The following is a 13,282-nucleotide window of genomic DNA, read 5'->3' as shown; positions in this document are numbered from 1 at the left end:
ACGCTGAGCACTGCAGCCGTACCGCCAGCTGAGACGGAGAGGGGTGCACATCTGGCGGTACGGGCTTTTGGGTGGGACTGGGACAGCGGCCTGGGGCAGGGCTGGGACCTGGACAAGGGTTGGGGTTGGGAACGGGTGAATGTTATCGTAGCCTATATTGTTACTGGAGACCTCCTGTGGTGGCGGCAGCCTCATCTTGGCCTCAGACTGCATCTCTGCTCCTGCCTCAGCTGCTCCTAGGTCTCCAGCAGGATGCGGGCGTCGAAGCCACTGGCCGCACCAATGTGGTAGCCGTTCCTGGAGTCCTGGTAGCTGGAGTAGCGTGGGTTCTACAACCTCCACACAAAACTGCATCTTTCATCCATTTATCTTATTTTGGAGATTTGACAGGCACATTTACCACAGACACAGTAATGGCAGGCCTTGCTGCTGTGTGATCCGCCTCAGTCGAGCAGTCTTCTGACGGCATCTGACTGACTTGACGCATGCACTCCCCACCCCCAACCACTGCAGACAGACATGAACACAAACACACACACCCAAGCACACACACAACCCCTCCCACTCCTTAAACAATGTCTAAAAGCCATCATTGAAAGATGTCTCCGCTTTAGCTAATGTGTGTGTGCCTGGCCCCCTTTTCCATTATTAAGATCCATTTAAGGAAGCGATGTGATATGCAATGGAAGACATGTGACAGTGGTATCATCCCCAATTGCACCCTATTCTCTAAATAGTGCACTACTTTTGACCAGGGCCCATTTACTGTAAATCCGGGTGCAAAGAAAGAGAGAGATCCCATCCACACCGCACTGACCTCATGCGTTTTAAAAGGGGTTTAGAGTTCTCATCACACAGAACAGAAAGGATGGAGCAGGGAGCTGGGAGCCATGGAATGACATGCTTTTAGACTAGTGACACAGCTCACAGTCCTGCCTGGATGCTTTCCAAATGGCACCCTGGTGCAATTTGAGACGCAGACCCTGGCTGCCTGGCCTGTTTCTTATCTGAAGAACTGTCATTGGATGGTAGGGTGCGGGCGAGTCGTAGAGTAAAGTGCAAGCTGTGGTTAAACTTTATTTGGATAGCACGTGTAGATGATCTGCAGCCTCAGTAACATTTCAGTAACATTTCAACTAAGTGGAATGTGGAAAGTATTCAGACCCCTTAACTGTTACACATTTTGTTACGTTACAGCCTTATTCTAAAATTATATATTTTTTGGAATCCTCATCAATCTACACACAATACCCCATAATGATCATCCACCAAGACTCTTCCTAGAGCTGGCCGCCCGGCCAAACTGAGCAATCAGGGGAGAAGGGCCTTGGTCAGGGAAGTGACAAAAAACCCGATGGTCACTCTGACAGAGCTCCAGAATTCCTCTGTGGAGATGGGAGAACCTTCTAGAAGGCCAACCATCTCTGCAGCACTTCACCAATCAGGCCTTTATGGTAGTGGCCAGACGGAAGCCATTCCTCAGTAAAAGGCAAATGACAGCCCGCGTGGAGTTTGCCAAAAGACACCTAAAGGACTCTCAGACCATGAGAAGCAAGATTATCTGGTCTAATGAAACCAAGATTTAACTCTTTGGCCTGAATGCTAAGCGTCACGTCTGGAGGAAACCAGGCACCATCCCTACGGTCAAGCATGGTGGTGGCAGCATCATGCTGTGGGGATGTTTTTCAGTGGCAGGGACTGGGAGACTAGTCAGGATCAAGGGAAAGATTAACGGAGCAAGGTACAGATGAAAGTCATTGATGAAAACCTGTTCCAGAGCGCTCAGGACATCAGACTGGGGTGAAGGTTCACCTTCCAACAGGTCAATGACCCTAAGCACACAGCCAAGACAACGCAGGAGTGGCTTCGAGACAAGTTTCAATGTCCTTAAGTGGCCCAGACAGAGCCCGGACTTGAAGCCGATCAAACACCTCTGGAGAGACCTGAAAATAGCTGTGCAGTGACGCTCCCCATCCAACCCCATATACAGGTGTGCCAAGCTTGTAGCGTCATACCCAAGAAGACTCGGGGCTGTAATCGTTGTTGAAGGTGTTTCAACAAAGTACTGAATGAAGGGTCTGAATACTTATGACATTTTGATGTTTCAGTTTTTATTTGTAATAAATTTGCTAATATTTCTAAAAACATGTTTTTGCTTTTTCTTTATGGGGTATTGTGTGTAGATTGATTAGGAAAATGTGGAAAAAGTCAAGGGGTCTGAATACTTTCCGAACGCACTGTATCCACTAACCCCAGCCCTAACCTTAACCTTTATCCTAACCCTAAACTTTACCCTAACCCTTAGCAAGAAGTTGCTTATCAATACATAGTTTGTTGATTGTATGATAGAGCATCTACAGATGGACTTTCCGAAATATCCAAAGTAAAGTGTAAACCAAGCTGCTAATAAAAACTGTACAAAGCAGTCCTATTTTAGCCTGTCAGCCTTTGACAAAACATTCCTATTGAAGCCTGGCGAATCAGAATTTTTGCACTCTACAAATGAAGCTTAAAAGGGATTCATGACACACAAGGCTCAGTCACTGTTTGTTGTGGTTAGTAAAATTAAATGCTGATGACAAGATATTTATCAGGATAGGTGATGTGAAAAAGGAACATTTGCATGGAGCTGGTCTGGTCAGCCTCCCATTGATATGAACTGAGTTCCTCATGGTGCTGTTTCAAAACTCTTCCATATCATACCACACAACACAGCCACACACTCATGTCACCCATCTGCATTCATTTTGGACAATGACAACAGCAGAAAAAGAAGATAGACATAATTCTCTATTGTCTTCCTTCGGTCCATTCTCCCCTTCTACTCTTACAGCCACCCCTCTATCCCTCCCTCTCTCTCTCCCTTCATCTGTCCTTCTCTCTGTCTGATTTAACGTTGTATCCCCTTGTAAATTAGAATAACAAATCTCTACCATGGCGAATGGTGGCCCCTGTGCTCTCTTTCTGGCTGAGGAGAAAGGATGAGCTGAAACACATGGCAGTTCTCAGACACTGTGAATCTTTGTGTGTGTACGTGTGTGCATCCATCCATGCATGCATGTTTGCAATGTAATCAAAGCCTGGGCAGATGTTGGGACAGACTGCAGAGAGAGTCTTATCAGATACACAGGGTCTGAGAGAGAGAGAGAGAGAGAGAACATATTCACACTTTGCCTCAACAACAGTTACAGCTTGCTTAGAACCTTGTGATGCTTAATTTAGAACTCAGCGACCTGTATTTCCCATATGTTTTACAGTGCTGATGACGTAAATTGTGGGTTGAAATGGGGACAACATTCAATCAACTGGACAGAATCTTTAAGGAAATTTTTTTCGTAGGAATGTAATCATGACTGATAAGTGGTATTGCTCTCTATCTCCTACTATTCTCCAAGAAATGTAATGAAAAACATTCTTTACTTACAGTTAGGGGAGGGCAATTGAAGAAAAAGACATGTCATCATGAAAGACTTGGGCTACATTTAGAAGGACAGAATGGCCGACTGCCGTGTCTGTGAGTTTCTGCAACTGCAGCTGGTACAGAGCAGGGTTGATCAAAATGGAAACACACACACGCACATGGACACACGCATGCACATACATCCCCACACACACATGCACACACACAAACAGTGAGGGACAGAGACAAACACTGAAATACATATACCTTGCGCTTGCAATGCCAGGGGCCAATGGGTATATTGTACAAACAAATAACATAAAAACGTGTCTTTCAGGAGTTGTTTTTGATTACATGTGGAATGTGAGAGTTTCTATGTGTTTGTGTGTTTGGCAGCATCAAACTGGCCACTGAACAAAGCTTATCCTGCCTGCTACTTACTCCAGCTAAGCACCATTCTGACTGGCTATCACCCTGTCTGGCCTAGCTAATCCTGTTCCAATAACAAGAGTTCATTAGAGAAACGTCCAACCCTCACATCCCAGACTACCACTAAGCCTATCAGTAATGAGATAGTATGGATTCTCAGGAGGATTTTGGGAAGTCTAGGTTTTTGGGAATGTCCTCTTGGTTGTATGGATGACTTCCCTGACTTCCCTGTTTCTTGTTTTAAAGGTCCTGGGCAGAAACAAATTTACTTCCCTGTGTTATATATATATATATATACAGTGGGGAGAACAAGTATTTGATACACTGCCGATTTTGCAGGTTTTCCTACTTACAAAGCATGTAGAGGTCTGTAATTTTTATCATAGGTACACTTCAACTGTGAGAGACGGAATCTAAAACAAAAATCCAGAAAATCACATTGTATGATTTTTAAGTAATTAATTTGCATTTTATTGCATGACATAAGTATTTGATACATCAGAAAAGCAGAACTTAATATTTGGTACAGAAACCTTTGTTTGCAATTACAGAGATCATACGTTTCCTGTAGTTCTTGACCAGGTTTGCACACACTGCAGCAGGGATTTTGGCCCACTCCTCCATACAGACCTTCTCCAGATCCTTCAGGTTTCGGGGCTGTCGCTGGGCAATATGGACTTTCAGCTCCCTCCAAAGATTTTCTATTGGGTTCAGGTCTGGAGACTGGCTAGGCCACTCCAGGACCTTGAGATGCTTCTTACGGAGCCACTCCTTAGTTGCCCTGGCTGTGTGTTTCGGGTCGTTGTCATGCTGGAAGACCCAGCCACGACCCATCTTCAATGCTCTTACTGAGGGAAGGAGGTTGTTGGCCAAGATCTCGCGATACATGGCCCCATCCATCTTCCCCTCAATACGGTGCAGTCGTCCTGTCCCCTTTGCAGAAAAGCATCCCAAAAGAATGATGTTTCCACCTCCATGCTTCACGGTTGGGATGGTGATCTTGGGGTTGTACTCATCCTTCTTCTTCCTCCAAACACGGCGAGTGGAGTTTAGACCAAAAAGCTCTATTTTTGTCTCAACAGACCACATGACCTTCTCCCATTCCTCCTCTGGATCATCCAGATGGTCATTGGCAAACTTCAGACGGGCCTGGACATGCGCTGGCTTGAGCAGGGGGACCTTGCGTGCGCTGCAGGATTTTAATCCATGACGGCGTAGTGTGTTACTAATGGTTTTCTTTGAGACTGTGGTCCCAGCTCTCTTCAGGTCATTGACCAGGTCCTGCCGTGTAGTTCTGGCTGATCCCTCACCTTCCTCATGATCATTGATGCCCCACGAGGTGAGATCTTGCATGGAGCCCCAGACCGAGGGTGATTGACCATCATCTTGAACTTCTTCCATTTTCTAATAATTGCACCAACAGTTGTTGCCTTCTCACCAAGCTGCTTGCCTATTGTCCTGTAGCCCATCCCAGCCTTGTGCAGGTTTACAATTTTATCCCTGATGTCCTTACACAGCTCTCTGGTCTTGGCCATTGTGGAGAGGTTGGAGTCTGTTTGATTGAGGTTGTGGACAGGTGTCTTTTATACAGGTAACGAGTTCAAACAGGTGCAGTTAATACAGGTAATGAGTGGAGAACAGGAGGGCTTCTTAAAGAAAAACTAACAGGTCTGTGAGAGCCGGAATTCTTACTGGTTGGTAGGTGATCAAATACTTATGTCATGCAATAAAATGCAAATTAATTACTTAAAAATCATACAATGTGATTTTCTGGATTTTTGTTTTAGATTCCGTCTCTCACAGTTGAAGTGTACCTATGATAAAAATTACAGACCTCTACATGCTTTGTAAGTAGGAAAACCTGCAAAATCGGCAGTGTATCAAATACTTGTTCTCCCCACTGTATATATATATATATATACACACACACAGTACCAATCAAAAGTTTGGTCACACCTACTTATTCAAGGGTTTTTCTTTATTTTCAACATTGTAAAATAAGAGTGAAGACATCAAAACTATGAAATAACACATGGAATCATGTAGTAACCAAAAAAGTGTTCAACAAATCAAAATATATTTTATGTTTGAGATTCTTCAAATTAGCCACATTATGCCTTGACAGCTTTGCACACCCTTGGCATTCTCTTAACCAGGTTCATGAGGTAGTCACCTGGAATGCATTTCAATTAACAGGTGTTCCTTGTTAAAAGTTAATTTGTGGAATTTCTTTCCTTCTTAATGCTTTTGAGCCAATCAGGAGTGGTATACAGAAGATAGCCCTATTTTGTAAAAGACCAAATCCATATTATGGCAAGAACAACTCAAATAAACAAAGAAAAACGACAGTCAATCATTATTTTCAGACATGAAGATCAGTCAATACGGAACATTTCAATAACTTTGAAATTGCAGTCGCAAAAACCATCAAGCACTATGATGATACTGGCTCTCACGAGGAAGGGAAGGAAAGGAAGACCCAAGACTTACCTCTTGTAACGGCTTTCTTCCTGGGATGAAGGAGAGGACCAAAATGCAGCGCAGTTAGTGTTCAACATGTTTAATTTAACGAACTGTGAACACTTACAACAATACAAAACAACAAACGCGAAAACCGAGACAGTCCTATCTGGTGCAGAACACAAACACAGAGACAGGAAACAACCACCCACAATCCCCAACACAAAACAAGCCACCTATATATGATTCTCAATCAGGGACAACGATTGACAGCTGCCTCTGATTGAGAACCATATTAGGCTGAACACAGAAACAGACAAACTAGACACACAACATAGAATGCCCACCCCAACTCACGCCCTGACCATACTAAACAAATACAAAAACAAGGGAAAACAGGTCAGGAACGTGACACCTCTGCTGCAAAGGATAAGTTAGAGTTAACTTCATCTCAGAAATTGCAGCCCAAATAGATGCTTCACAGAGTTCAAGTAACAGACAAATCTCAACATCAACTGTTCAGAGGAGATTGTGTGAATCAGGCCTTCACATGGTGAACTGCTGCGACGAAACCACTACTAAAGGACACCAATAATAAGAAGAGACTTGCTTGGCCCCAAAAAAAACAAGCAATGGACATTAGACTGGTGGAAATATGTACTTTAGTCTGATGACTCCAAATTTGAGATTTTTGGTTCCAACTGCCATGTCTTTGAGAGACGCAGAGTCAGTAAAAGGATGATCTCCGCATGTGTGGTTCCCACCGTCAACCATGGAGGAGGAGTTGTGATGGTGTGGGGGTGCTTTGCTGGTGACACTGTAAGTGATTTATTTAGAATTCAAGGCACACTTAACCAATATGGCTACCACAGCATTTTGCAGCGATACACCATCCTATCTCGTTTGCGCTTAGGGCTATTTGACCAAGGAGAGTGATTGAGTGCTGCATCAGATGACCTGGCCTCCACAATCATCCGACCTCAATCCAATTGAGATGACTTGGGATGAATTGGACACAGAGTGAAGGAAAATCAGCCAACAAGTGCTTAGCATACGTGGGAACTCTTTCAATACTGTTGGAAAAGCATTCCTCGTGAAGCTGGTTGAGAGAATGCCAAGAGTGTGCAAAGCTGTCGTCAAGGCAAAGGGTGGCTACTTCAAAGAATCTCAAATATAAAATGCATTTTGATTTGTTTAAAACTTTTTGGGTTACTACATGATTCCATATGTGTTATTTCACATCTTCACTATTATTATACAATGTAGAAACTAGTGAAAATAAAGAAACTTGAGTAGGTGTCCAAACGGTTCACTGGTCTGTATGTACACACTATGAGGTTGGAATAATTCTGTGAAATCGTGACAGTCAATCAATCAAATGTATTTATAAAGCCCTTATTATATCAGCTGATGTCACAAAGTGCTGTACAGAAACCCAGCCTAAAACCCCAAACAGCAAGCAATGCTGGTGTAGAAGCACGGTGGCTAGGAAAAACTCCCTAGAAAGGCAGAACCTAGGAAGAAACCTAGAGAGGAACCAGGCTATGAGGGGTAGCCAGTCCTCTTCTGGCTGTGCCAGGTGGAGATTTTAACAGAACATGGACAAGATGTTCATAGATGACCAGCAGGGTCAAATAATAATAATCACAGTGGTTGTAGAGGGTGCAACAGGTCTGCACCTCAGGAGTAAATGTCAGTTGGCTTTTCATAGCCAATCATTCAGAGTATGTCTACCGCTCCTGCTGTCTCTAGAGAGTTGAAAACAGCAGGTCTGGGACAGGTAGCACGTCCGGTGAACAGGTCAGGGTTCCATAGCCGCAGGCAGAACAGTTGAAACTGGAGCAGCAGCATGACCAGGTGGACTGGGGACAGCAAGGACTCAACAGGCCAGGTAGTCCTGAGGCATGGTCCTAGGGCTCTGGTCCGCCGAGAGAAGAGAAAGAGAAGAGAGAGAAATAGAAAAAGATAGAGAATTAGAGAGAGCATTAAATTCACACAGGACACCGGATAAGACAGGAGAAATACTCCAGGTATAACAGACTGACCCTAGTCCCCCGACACATAAACTTGTCACGATTCTCTAAAGTAGAACCCAGAAGCAGACCAGGACAAGGAGAGTAAGACGAAGGTGAGTATTTATTTACAAGTGTAAATGTAGTGATAGAAAAATCCAAGTAGCGGAGCGGGCAGCGGAGGTGAGTTGATGGAATTGAGTAAGCAGATCCAAGGAAGTAACTGAAGTCACCGACGACCAGGTAGGGATGGGATGAGTGTTCCGGGTGAATGACTGTAGACAGAAAAAACGGAGGTAAGTTCAAGGCAAGCAAGACATACAAAACAACAAAACAAACTCTATCAAACTGGAGGCTGATACGCTGGCACAACATACTGTTCATGGCTAACGATCCGGCAGGGAATGGATGTCAGGTCAGAGCTTATGAAGTGGAGGGGTGATGATCAGGATCAGGTGTGCAGATAGCTGATGGGATACAGGTGCGGGTAATCAGAGATCTCCCAACTAGCTACGTCGCCCGGCAACCAGACAGGGTGCGTTCCAGGACACCGGAAAAACACTCCAGGACAGAACACAGGCAAAAACAGACTCAGGAAGCGGGATTCGTGAGAAAACTATTGCAGCATAAATACTGGAGGCTGAGACAGGAGGGGTCAGGAGACACTGTGACCCCGTCCGATGATACCCCCAGACAGGGCCAAACAGGCAGGATATAACCCCACCCACTTTGCCAAAGCACAGCCCACAAACCACTAGAGAGATATCTCCAACCACCAACGTACCATCCTGAGACAAGGCCGAGTATAGCCCACGAAGATCTCCCCCACGGCACAACCCAAGGGGGGCGCCAACCCGGACAGGAAGATCACGTCAGCAACTCAACCCATTCAAGTGACGCACCCCTCTTTGGGATAGCATGGAAGAGCTCCAGTAAGCCAGTGACTCAGCCCCTGTAATAGGGTTTGAGGCAGAGAATCCCAGTGGAGAGAGGGAAACCGGCCAGGCAGAGACAGCAAGGGTGGTTCGTGGCTCCAGTGCCTTTCCGTTCACCTTCACACTCCTGGGCAGACTACACTCAATCATAGGACCTACTGAAGAGATGAGTCTTCAATAAATACTTAAAGGTTGAGACAGAGTCTGCGTCTCTCACATGGATAGGCAGACCATTCCATAAAAATGGAGCTCTATAGGAGAAAGCCCTGCCTCCAGCTGTTTGCTTAGAAATTCTAGGGACAATAAGGAGGCCTGCGTCTTGTGACCATAGCGTACGTGTAAGTATGTTCGGCAGGACCAAATTGGAAAGATAGGTAGGAGCAAGCCCATGTAATGCTTTGTAGGTTAGCAGTAAAATCTTGAAATTTGCCCTTGCCTTAACAAGAAACCATTGTAGAGAGGCTAGCACTAGAGTAATATGATCACATTTTGGGGTTCTAGTCAAGATTCTAGCAGCCGTGTTTAGCACTAACTGAAGTGTATTTATTGCTTAATCCGGGTAGCCGGAAAGTAGAGCATTGCAGTAGTCTAACCTAGAAGTGACAAAAGCATGGATTAATTTTTCTGCATAATTTTTGGACAGAAAGTTTCTGATTTTAGCAATGTTACGAAGATGGAAAAAAGCTGTCCTTGAAACCGTCTTGATATGTTCGTCAAAAGAGAGATCAGGGTCCAGAGTAACGCCGAGGTTCTTCAGTTTTATTTGAGACGATTGTACAACCATGAAGACTAATTGTCAGTTTAAATAGAAGACCTCATTGTTTCTTGGGACCTAGAACTAGCATCTCTGTTTTGTCCGAGTTTAAAAGTATAGCATTTGCCGCTGTCCACTTCCTTATGTCTGAAACACAGGCTTCCAGGTAGGGCAATTTTCGGGCTTCACCATGTTTCATCGAAATATACAGCTGTGTGTCGTCCGCATAGCAGTGAAAGTTAACATTATGTTTCCGAATGACATCACCAAGAGGTAAAATATATAGTGAAAACAATAGTGGTCCTAAAACGGAGCCTTGAGGAACACCAAAATGTACAGTTGATTTGTCAGAGGACAAACCATCCACAGAGACAAACTGATATCTTTCCGACAGATAAGATCTAAACCAGGCCAGAACTTGTCCTTGTAGACCAATTTGGGTTTCCAATCTCTCCAAAAGAATGTGGTGATCGATGGTATCAAAAGCAGCACTTTGGTCTGACGCCATTAAAAGGTAATTTACCACCTTCACAAGTGCAGTCTCAGTGCCATGATGGGGTCTAAAACCAGACTGAAGTGTTTCGTATACATTGTTTGTCTTCAGGAAGGCAGTGAGTTGCTGCGGAACAGCTTTTTCCCAAAAAATTGGGAGGAATGGGAGATTTGATATAGGCTGATAGTTTTTTATATTTTCTGTTCAAGGTTTGACTTTTTCAAGAGAGGCTTTATTACTGCCACTTTTAGTGAGTTTGGTACACATCCGGAGGATAGAGAGCTGTTTATTATGTTCAACATAGGAGGGCCAAACACAGGACCAGCTCTTTCAGTAGTTCAGTTGGAATAGTATGCAGCTTAAAGGTTTATAGTCCATGATTATTTTCATCAATATGTCAAGAGATATAGTACTAAAAAACGTGAGTGTCTCCCTTGATCCTAGGTCCTGGCAGAGTTGTGCACACTCAGGACAACTTAGCTTTGGAGGAATATACAGATTGAAAGAGGAGTCCGTAATTTGCTTTCTAATGATCATGATCTTTTCCTTAAAGAAGTTCATGAATTTATCACTGCTGAGGTGAAAGCAATCCTCTCTTGGGGAATGCTGCTTTTAGTTAGCTTTGCGAAAACGATGATGCTCTTTTAGTGCAAGAGCTGAATTTCCAGCCTAGAGTTTTGGGATCACCAGGTATTAAATTGTTAATGGACCAATAAGAAAGAGAGTTCAAAACCTATCTGCCAATGGCTGGTTTGAAGTTTTCCCCTCCCAACTCCCAGACAGTCATTGCAAAATTGTTGCTTGAGAAATTTCTCTCTGCTAAGAAGGCATTTTTGTTTGTTTTCAATTAAAATTGTAAAAAATAATCACAGTAAGGTACTGTATTGTTACCCAGAAATGATTTGACATTGAGATAAAAAGGTCTGCACTGGACTTTTAAAGTCATACAAAGGGAAGAGGGGGAAGGAGGATTGTGGGTATTATGGGACTTGACTTCCTAATGAGGATCCGTGTGAATCCTGAAATTTGCTACAATGATCCTACTCAGGGTCAAAGGTCATACAACACCGAGATGACCCTGGCTGAAATATGCTATGAGATTATAGGAGGAATGCATATCAAAGGACATGGTCTGATGATTTCCCTCAGGAGAGAAGAACTGTCCCTATAGAAACTATGTAGAACTCAGGTAAGGGGAAAGGAATAGTCATGTCAAATATAACTTATTTTTGTTTTAACTGAAAGAACTATGAAAGAAACGTATGGATTGGTCAATGTACAGTAGGTATAGCAAAGAAATCCCACTGCTGCCACCAAAAGTCAAATAACATTTCTGTTTTAAAAAACTATGAAGGAAATGTGTGGATTGGTCAACATGCCAACGCACATATTGATTGGTCCGTCTGTGTCTGGACCACAAATCCATAGTCATGGACAGGGACATGTTTTAATCGACCCAAGAGTGACCGCCTAAGATCGCCATCTAAGTTCGTAGCAGTGTGTTTAAATGAGTGTTGCTTGAGTAGACCCGTGCTTCCTATGACTGGTTCTAGAACTGGATGTCTCCAGAGACTAAGATAGCAATTTCTCTCTGGCCAATGAAATCAGGATTCCACACATATAGGTCTGTCATTGTTTAAACAGGGCCATGTAGCAATTACCTAAAGAACACAATTTGAAACAGAGAAAGCTAAATAAAGTTGAAGTCGGAAGTTTACATACACTTAGGTTGGAGTTATTATTAAAACTTGTTTTTCAACCACTCCACAAATGTCTTGTTAACAAACTATTGTTTTGGCAAGTTGGTTAGGACATCAACTTTGTGCATGACACAAGTCATTTTTCCAACAATTGTGTATAGACAGATTATTTCACTGTATCACAATTCCAGTGGGTCAGAAGTTTACATACACTAAGTAGACTGTGCCTTTAAACAGCTTGGAAAATTCCAGAAAAGTATGTCATGGCTTTAGAAGCTTCTGAAAGGCTAATTGATATCAATTGGAGGTGTACCTGTGGATGTATTTCAAGGCCTACCTTCAAACTCAGTGCCTCTTTGCTTGACATCATAGGAAAAGCAAAAGAATTCAGCCAAGACCACAGAAAAAAAACTGTATACCCCCACAAGTCTGGTTCATCCTTGGGAGTAATTTCCAAATGCCTGAAGGTACCACATGCATCTGTACAAACAATTGTACGCAAGTATAAACACCATGGGACCACGCTGCCGTCATACCGCTCAGGAAGAAGACACGCTCTGTCTGCTAGAGATGAACGTACTTTGGTGCGAAAAGTGCAAATCAATCCCAGAAAAACAGCAAAGGACCTTGTGCAGATGCTTGAGGATACAGGTACAAAGTATCTATATCCACAGTAAAACGAGTCCTATAGCAACATAACCTGAAAGGCCGCTCATTAAGGAAGAAGCCAGTGCTCTAAAACCGCCATAAAAAAGCCAGACTACGGTTTGCAACTGCACATGGGGACAAAGATCATACTTTTTGGAGAAATGTCCTCTGGTCTGATGAAACAAAAATAGAACTGTTTGGCCATAATGACCATTGTTATGTTTGGAGGAAAAAGGGGGAGGCTTGCAAGCCGAAGAACACCATCCCAACCGTGAAGCACTGGGGTGGCAGCATCATGCTTGGTCACAAATGGGTCTTCCAAATGGACAATGACCCCAAGCATACTTCCAAAGTTGTGGCAAAATTCACCCAACTTATTGTGGGAAGCTTGTGGAAGGCTACCTGAAACGTTTGACCCAAGTTAAACAATGTAAAGGCAATGCTACCAAAT

Source organism: Salvelinus alpinus, chromosome 10 (genome assembly GCF_045679555.1).
Source record: "Salvelinus alpinus chromosome 10, SLU_Salpinus.1, whole genome shotgun sequence".
NCBI lineage: Eukaryota > Metazoa > Chordata > Actinopteri > Salmoniformes > Salmonidae > Salvelinus > Salvelinus alpinus.
This window is presented reverse-complemented; position numbering follows the sequence as displayed.